Source organism: Nicotiana tabacum, chromosome 16, assembly GCF_000715075.1.
Source record: "Nicotiana tabacum cultivar K326 chromosome 16, ASM71507v2, whole genome shotgun sequence".
Classification (NCBI taxonomy): Eukaryota; Viridiplantae; Streptophyta; class Magnoliopsida; order Solanales; family Solanaceae; genus Nicotiana; species Nicotiana tabacum.
In genome coordinates this window covers 114,560,010-114,570,274 of record NC_134095.1, presented here as the reverse complement: position 1 = coordinate 114,570,274, position 10,265 = coordinate 114,560,010, and positions in this window count along the sequence as shown.

Below are 10,265 nucleotides of genomic sequence, written 5' to 3'. Positions count from 1 at the left end.
CCCTGGTCGGGGTTTTCTGAGCTTCTTGTGGATCCCCTTGGTGCACGCTCCTGTCAGTGTGGGAGCTTATGTCGATGCGTTGGGCGTCGCGTGAGACCACATCCACGGGGATTAGTTCTGGCGCATTCCCAGGGTTTTGTGGTGGCACACCAATACCTGGAACATCCACATCGTTCTCTCCGTGGTCCTATTGATTGTTGTTTTCGCCTCCATTCACTGAGTTAGACATTTTGACCTGAAATCGAAGATCTTGGACAAGAAAAATTGTGAAAAATATCTTGTGTTGTGTGATGAAACCAACAAGAAAATAATCCCTATTATTTTAGCCTCACGGTGGGTGCCAAACTGTTTACTGTGAAAATGGTAATAACAATTAAATTTGATTATGGGATTCTAAAAATACATGATCTATTTTTATGCTAGTTGTTAAGCAGTTGATGCTATGTGTGTGAGACTTGGAAACGAAATAAGAGTTAAAGATAGGGGATAACCGAACCGATGGGTCAATAATTGAGGCCTTGATCTTGTTGATTCGGGGCCTCGAGGTTGATTCCGAAGCTCGGTAGGGAGCTATCGAGGGGGGTCGAAGTACGACTAACAGTTATAGATAAATCAATGAAGGCTCTCTATGGCCAATGATGAGCAATAAATGATGAACAAATATGAAGATAATAAATGAAAGCAATAATATCAAGAGAATATGTTAGAGAGAAAATAGAATGTTCTTGTATATTTTGTGTAGAGAAATTGAAGCAAAAGTCCCTTACAAGGTGACAAGGATCCCCTTTATATAGGAGAGGAATCGCATCATAGTACAACAAGCATTAATTGCAAAGATACAGATATATGACAACTAAATGACACCCTGATTCGGGTCTTAGAGTAGTCCACTATGCTCTGTCAGTCCTAGCTGTGCGCCTAGGAAGCTTCCCATTTCTACCATTATCGAGATTGTCGTTATCCTAAGTTCGAATGTCAACAATCCTCAAGTGAGGGTATTTGATCCGTGGTCCTGAGCCTTCGAGGTGATCTTCTGAGATGCCTTAACAACGAGAAATTGGCCCCTCTGATTTCGCCGTATACAAGTACAAACTTCTCTTTAGGTCTCGTTATCAAACGCATGCAGTTACGAGATTATGCCAAAAGAAAGAAAGGGTTTATCCCTACCATACCTTAACCTTGTTGAGTCCTTAATACCCTCCAAGCAACTCTTCAAACAACTCAACTCAATTTACCAACATAAGGAGATTCAAAATCAGTGTTAAGTAAAGGGTAAGTCCGTAACTTAAGCTAGTAGCTTGTTTACGTAAATTCGGGCAGCATCTCCCCTATAACAAGGTCCTCCTATAATATCATATAACAAACAACAACAACCAGAGGAATACAATAAGAACAACATCAACAGTAGGGTACAAAATATTTCAATAACTAATCATCAACATATCATGAAGAGCGGCAAGCTAGGATTGAATCCCTTTAGCGCCCTTCAACCCCATTATCACACATTATTTAACTTAACAACATGTCCAAAATGATACGAAGCACAATCAGAGGACTTCTAACCTCCTATTAATGACCTAATCTACACTCAAACAATCCGACAACAACAAGTACAAATTTCTATTGTTATATTGTCCTTTATCTTCCTATTCACAATACCAATAGCAAGTTCGACATGTAGAAATATATTCATTAGCATAAACAAGTCATTTTCCAAGGTTTCCAACCATTTAAAGTTCATGGAACAACCTTCCCAAAATAGTCCATTAAGAACAATAATATCTCAAAATATTTCAAGTCTTCTCTTGTAGTATCTTGCTCAAATAATGAAACAAACATACAAGAAACTTTAAGAATATGTAATAGAGTATTGTACATACCTAAATCAAAAGCAACCACTTGAAATTTCATCCAGACACAGCCCACAATTGTCCTCAATGACAACACAACCTCAAAGAGGTGTTGTTCTTTACTAGAATTAACTTTAGATGTTGAAATATAGTGTAATCACTTGGATTCCCCTTCAAACCCTTATGGTACCTGCTTAGGAGGGTTAGGAGGAGTTTGGAGACAAAGTTGAGTAAAAAATGAGCAAAAATTAGGTGTCCAAATCGTTATTAAATTGAAGTAGGTCGACCACCGCCTAAGTAGGTCCCACTGGGAGCTGCTTGCGCGGTCTTGCGAAAATGCAAATAACTCTCTACTCTAATGTTATATAGACAAACATTTAATGTGTTAGAAACTAGACTCGTAGATTTTCTAGATGAACCATCTCGTAATTCCACATATATTGAGCATATTTATGAATGTAACTTGTGATGACATTTCCCATCCTTTATTCCACAACTTGCTTGACTTCAAAACATAACACCCGACTATCATATGACTAAAATAACTCATAAAATAACCTCCTTGTCATGTTAAGCACCCTAGTATAACCCCAAAAGTACATGTTATAACATTCTCAATTTGTCGACTTTCGACGAAACGTATCTTCTTCAAGTTGTTTAGCTTCTAAGCCTTACAACCCTCTTAGTACTTGTTATCCATGTTCTTAAATATTTGTAACCTCCAAGGTAACATTATCAACTTACTTTATGTACTTTCAAAGACGATCTCATTTCTGAGCTTACATAAATTGACTTATGACGTACTTTTGCATATGAAAACATGGGGTGCAACACTAGCCTCAAGTCCTCCAGACTGGCCCATCACTAGAACACAGAAAACACATCTCGCACCTCATCCATGAAATCACAAGTCGTTGATGCACAACTGATACTGAGCACTCACATACATATGAGTGAGTGGAAGGAATTTAATAGAAACGCTTCAAGCTGAATCAATGCCACACGATAAGGAAAGAAATATTGGAAAATTTTCCTACATGCCCTGTAGCCTCTCGAAGATAGGTATGGACGTCATCATACCGATTCGCAAGACTCCACTAGACACTTGCTCATGACTCATAGAACCTATGAACCTAGAGCTTTGATACCAACTTGTCACGACCCAAAATCCATCTAGTCATGATGGAACCTAACCCAACCCGCTAGGTAATCCAAATAACAATCAACACAACTCAAATGAGAATAATAAGGGCCAGTGATTAAAATAACTGTCTATACGAAATCCCAATAAATTGTTAGTACAAATCACGAGCCACTATGACTAGATTTACAAAACTGATATGAAGTAAATACAACCTCTGTTTGAAATGTACATAAATAGAATTCGAATCTAAAACTACCAAGGATGAGTAGTAGCTATATCCAAAAGGCAGGTACATCTTTAGTGCCAGCTTCTGTCATACATAGCATCACAACTCTGAGATCTGCACGCAAGGTGCAAAAGTTTAGTATGAGTACAACCGATCTCATGTACTAAGCAAGTATCACACTACCACAAAAAAGGCTTTTAGCGGAAATTATATAATGGCAATAACATACTTGCCGCTAATTTATTATGTAAAGGCCAATGTTACCGGCAATTGATTATTTGCCGAGAATATATAAATTTTCCCGGCAATTGACTTATAATGGCCACCAAGCCTTATGCATTTTACTGAACTCTTAATAAGTCCAAGAGCAGGACATTTTTTTACACTTCCTCCAAATTATTTTTCATTTCCCTCCTTAATATTCATAATCAATTAGTCATAATTAAGCTCGGAGAGATAATTAACCTCGGAGAGATAATAGAAGCAAGAATTATAAATGATACTCGTTATCACCTGTACAGTTCGTTATTTCAACAAGTATAGAACCGTAATATGATCAAATCATGAAATCACCGATAAAATTACCTTAGTGCACATACTTTTCTTAACGTACTCTACTCAGTCAGTAACCCACCATATAAGGAAGATATGCAAATAAATTAGGTAAACAACCACGGAAAATTTCAAGTAAAGATGAAATGCTATAACAAAATATCAAACAATCTGTTGCGGCGTGCAACCTAATCCAAATAGAAATCGCATCATGGCTCTAAGGCCCACATCAAAATCTCAATAACCAAACCAAACAAAAACCACCAGAAACCCATCGATTTGTCGCAATCCGTGTGTACACCATCAAGAAGACACATGAGAGGTTGACCCTAGGCGGATGGATCCGAATCCACATGTATCTGGACAACTCATGTGCTATCATAATCTGCCCGGCGTGGTCACAAGCTCAATATCACAATCCGCCTGGTGTGGTCACGGGCTTAATATTTGGATCCACCCGGTGTGGTTACATGCTCAATAACACAATCCGCTCGGCATGGTCACAGGCTCAATATCATAATCCGCCCAGCTTGGTCACAGGTTATATATCACAATCTGTCTGGCGCGGTCACATGCTATATATCACAATCTACCAAGTGTGGTCACAAGCTATATGTCACAATCCTCTAGGTGCATTCCCATGCTATATATCACATTTCGCCCGATGTGGTCACGGGCTACCAGTCCATTCAATATCAAAAATAAAGCAGATGTGCAAGAATACATGTACATGATCAAAAAACATAAAATTTCATACTTCTGGAATGATATAAGTGACATGCTAAGGTATATGCATGTGTAAGTGTGATATCATTGCTCTAATCAGGTAACTACATCACAAAATAGCAATTATCAGGTTTAATAAGGAGATTAACCTCTATGTAACCTCAAACTTGGCTCAAATAGCTCACAATTGGGGTACAAATAAGAGAAACCTCTTAGCATGAAGCTTATCAATTAATTCAAGGCATATCATAGCCTAAACACTACCCTGAGCATGGATAATACCCTTGTTCACGCACATGGGCTTATCCCCACACATATACACCACTCATAGCACGTAGCTATAGCAAAAAACTCAGGAAATTATGTCTCAACCAAGTTTAGGTAAGATAATTATATCAATCAAGCCAAAATAATACTCTGAAAATACCATCCCGCGCAAATCAACCTCCGAACTACTCGAAACTAGCCAAAAGTAACTCAAAAACATCAAATAGTGCCTTAGGAATCTAACCCAAACAATAAAGGTTGAATCTTTAATCAAATACTCAAAGTCAACCAAAAGTTCAACCCGGGCCACACCCTTGAACCCGACAAAACTTACAAATTCTGACAACTCATTCGGATATGAGTACAACCATACTAATTTCACTCAAATCCGACTCCGAATCGATGTTGAAAACCCAATTATTCACATTAGAATGTTTTGACAAATTTCCCCAATTTTTCTTTTAAATTCACTAATCAAATGTCGAAATCAAAGATATAATCGTGTAAAATAATCAAATCCGAGTAAAAAATACTTACCATAATCCGTGTGGTGAAAATACCCTCAAAAAAATCTCAAATCCGAGTTCCCTAACTCAAAATATAATAAAATAACAAAAACCTTCGAAATAGAGTACTTTATAATACTACTTTAGGAATACCCATCGCGATCGCGGGAAAAGCTTTGTGACCGCGAAAAATAAACAACATTGCCACAAAAATTCCCTATGCATTATATACTACTGCGACACAAACACGATGCCCACAAAGTCAAAAGCTACGCGAACGCGAAGAAGAGTTCTCCAGCTCCCAGAATACCAACACGATCGTGACCTTAGTATGCGAACGCGATGCTCAAGTCCCACAGCATTTGCGAACGCGACGCTACTTACACAAACACCAATAAAAATAGCAAAGCTCCAATATTACCTACGTGATCGCAACTACATCTTCGCGATCGCGAAGAACAACTGAGGCATCAGAAATCAGCAGATCAGCAATGAAATCATCCTCCAAAATGATCTAAAACTACCTCGAAACTCACCTGAGCCCCTTGGTACCTTATCAGAACATACCAAGTCCCAAAATATAAAATGGACCTACTCGAGGGCTCAAATCCCATAAAATAATATCAAAATAATGAATCGCACCTCAATTCAAGCTTAATGAACTATTCAAATTTCTAAACTTCAAACTTCGAACCATGCGTCTGATTCAAGCTTAACTAATCCGGAATCAAGCTAAAATTTACAAACAAGTTCCAAATGACAAAACGAACATATTATAACTTTCGAAACAACAATCCAAACAGAAAGAAGAAGGCCCTCTAACAGATCAACAGCCTATCAAAGACTCATAAGAAAGTTATTATATTTAACAGTAACAAGGCCAACCATTGCCATTGGAGTTTAGACATTGCCTTTGGAAGCAGCCTTAAGAATTGTCAGATATGTAAAAAATCAACCAGGGTGGGGCATCCTATTATCTAGTAATTACAGCAACAACATTACTACATATTGTGATGCAGATTGGGCAGTCTGCCCACTCACAAGGAAATCTGTTACTGGTTTCCTAATTAAAGTAGGGGACTCTATAGTATCATGGAAATCTAATAAGCAAACTACAGTTTCTAGGAGCTCTGCAGAAGCTGAATATAGGAGCCTTGCAACAACTGTAGCAGAACTGGTTTGGCTTCTAGGTGTGCGAAAGGAGGTAGACACATAATTTAAAGCTCTAGTTAACATTTATACAGACAGTAAGGCAGTTATACAAATAGTTGCAAATCTAGTTTATCATGAGAGAACCGAATATATAGAAATTGATTGTCATTTCGTAAGAGAAAAAATACAACAAGGACTTATCACCACCAACTACATCACTAGAAAAGATCAACCTGCTAATATTCTCACCAAAGGTCTTAATCGAGTTCAACATGAGCATCTCAACTCACTACTAGAAATTCGGACAAAAGCGACCACAAAAAGCGACCAAATTTGGTCGCTTATGGCATAAAAAGCGACCAAAAAGCGACCAAACATGCCTGGTAGCTATATTGATGGTCCCTTTTATTTAGGGACCAAAGTTGGTCGCTATTTAGCGACCAACTTTGGTCTCTAAGCTAAAAGGGCCAAATATTCTGATTTTGACGTTAGTGACCAACTTTGGTCGCTATATTAATTTAATAATATAAATTTAGCGACCAAAGTTGGTCTCTACATATGAAATACGTTGTTTTTAATTTATCATTAATCATTAGAAAGCGACCAACTTTGGTCTCTAATCCAAATATTATATTTTAAAATCTGGACAATAGAGACCAAAGTTGGTCGCTAAATTCAAGAATTTAATTTTTTTTTTTAAAGATAAGCGACTAACATTGGTCGCTATATTTCCAGAAATTGTATTTTTTTTAATACAAATCTGGGCAGGTAGCGACCAAGATTGGTCGCTATTGCCCAGAAAAATATTTTTTTTATAGTGAAATGCGACCAAATAGAGACCAAAGTTGGTCGCTTTTCTTGGTATATTTTTGGCAGAAACTACCTGTTTTGGCAGCTACACCACCTGCCAGCTTACCAAACATCCTAAACAGGCATTTTATGCCAGCAACAACAACAACAACAATTAAAAGCAACAATTAATAGAACTAACACATTAAGCTAACAAAACTAAGTTAACGCTTATTACAAGCTCATTCGAACTAAAAAGAACTAACACAATAGAACTAAGTTTTTTTGTCTAGTTCAAAGTATATAAAGTACTCAAGGAGTGTTCTTTCAGCATCCTCGTCCGAAAGTTGGATTGCCTCGCCCGATTCATTAGGTGGTTGACTGCGTATGAATTCCCCCACGTCAGCTGCATGTGAAGCGAACCTATATGAAAAATTATATATATTGAATTAGTATTTCAAAATTTATATAAAAGTAAATCAAAATACTTAATGAAAAGTAAAAAACTTACATGTATATAGTCGAGGCTCGACCCTCCTTTCTGAATCAGTCTCTTTCTTCTTCTTTACAATACGAGTTTCATTGAATAGCTCATCTTGCTTCATTGGCATCATAAAGTTGTCTGGTGGCTTTGGTGATTATCCTCGTGGTACTATTACTCGAGATGAACTTGGATACAGAGAATAACTTGGATACAGTACCTGATAGGGTGTGTCTTTGATCAATTATTGATCTCTATAGCTACAATGATAATGAGAAGGCAACGACATGTATTTCAAAATAGTGATGGTAAAGGTAGGATTTAACATTTCCTAAGTAGATAAAAGAGGTTATAGAGGAATTCTCTACTTCACTTTCCAAGAGGAAAAAAAGTTTGATTGATAGTGACAACGTTGATGAAGACGGAATGTTTTCCGTTGGTCATGGTAGTTCCCATAAAGTGAGGATCATAAGACTCTATGATGACAAAGATTATAGGAAGTTTTGTTCTAAACTTTCTTCCAAGTCTGATCCGTACAAGCTTAATATGATATTGGTGATATTTCTTCGGATTCAGACAATGATTTGACCGACAAAAGTATGGAAATGCTCTTAAAAAGAATTAAAGGTAAAACATTTTTCTTGGTAGAGAAGGATGCTGAAAAGATTTTACCTTTAATTCTTTTTAAGAGCATTTCCATACTTTTGTCGGTCAAATCATTGTCTGAATCCGAAGAAATATCACCAATATCACATTAAGCTTGTACGGATCAGACTTGAAAGAAAATTTAGAACAAAACTTCCTATAATCTCTGTCATCATAGAGTCTTATGATCCCCATTCTATGGGAACTGCCATGACCAACGGAATACATTCCGTCTTCATCAACCTTGTCACTCTCAATTAAACTTCTTTTCCTCATGGAAAATGAAGTACAGAATTACTCTATAAGCTCTTCTTTTATCTACTTAGGAAATACTAAATTCCTACCTACACCATCACTATTTGAAACACATGCCATTGCCTTCTCATCATCATTGTCGCTAATGAGAAGAACAATTAAAGGCACACTTTGCCAGGTACTGTGTCTTAGTTATTCTTGGTGGAAGTTCTATTGCATGTCTAATAACATCATCAACCTCTTCTAATAATCGTCCGGCAATCTAAAATTCTAAAACATAAACTAAAAGTTCAATTCATATCCTAAACCTTCAATTCATATCCACAAAAGTTCAACTCATATCCTAAAAGTTTCAACTCATATCGTAAAAAGTTCAAGTCATACATAAAAGCTTCAATTTATATCGTACAAGTTCAATTCACAAGAACAAAATCTAAAAACTAAAAGTTCATCAATTCTTATCCTACGAGTTTAAACATAAACTAAAAGTTCAATTTATATCCTAAAGGTTCAATTCATATCCACAAAACTTCAAGTCATATCCTAAAATTTCTATTTATATCCTAAAAATTCAACTCATATCCTAAAAGTTTCAATTTATATCCTACAAGTTCAATTCACAAGGACAAAACCTAAAAACTTAAAGTTATATTCATATTCTATGAGTTTAAACATAAACTAAAAGTTCAAGTCATATCCTAAAGGTTCAATTTATTTCCTAAAAGTTCAACTCATATCCTAAAAGTTTCAACTCATATCGTAAAAAGTTCAAGTCATATCCTAAAAGCTTCAACTCATACCTAAAAGGTTCAATTCATATCCTAAAAATTCAACTCGTATCCTAAAAGGTTCAATTCATATCCACAAAAATTCAAGTCATATCCTAAAGGTTCAACTTATACATAAATGCTTCAATTTATATCCTAAAGCTTCAACTCATACCTAAAAGGCTCAAGTCATATCCTAAAAGTTCAACTCATATCTTAAAAGCTTCAAGTCATATCCTAAAATTTCTATTTATAACTAAACTATCAAGACAATACAAAGATTCAAGGTTCAATTTATATCCTAAAAGTTATATTCATATCCTACGAGTTTAAACTTAAACTAAAAGTTCAATTTATATCCTAAAAGCTTCAACTCATACCTAAAAGGTTTAATTTATATCCTAAAGCTTCAACTCATACCTAAAAGGCTCAAGTCATATCCTAAAAGTTCAACTCATATCCAAAAAGCTTCAAGTCATATCCTAAAATTTCTATTTATAACTAAGCTAGTTTTATCCTAAAAGTTTAACTCATTGTTATTTCAAGCATTATTACACGGCTAATGTTAGTTATCCTCTATGTGGGTGACTCGTTGTACTCAAACAAGAGCCACGCAACGATTCGCTTAAGGCGTTAAACATTAACATTGTCTTGAACTTTAAGAGAAAATCCAAATATATATACTATCATGTGTCTATATTAAATATCTACCTATAAACTAATCAAGATTAAACTAAAAGTTCAATTTATACCCTAAAAAGTTCGATTCACAAGAAAAAATCATAAACCCTAAAAGTTTAGGGTTTCTTCTCTTCAAACTATTTCTTGCCCAAATTAATAGGTAAAACCAAATATTTTAGCTACTAAAAATTATCATAGATTTAATTTAGCTAAGAACAATTAAT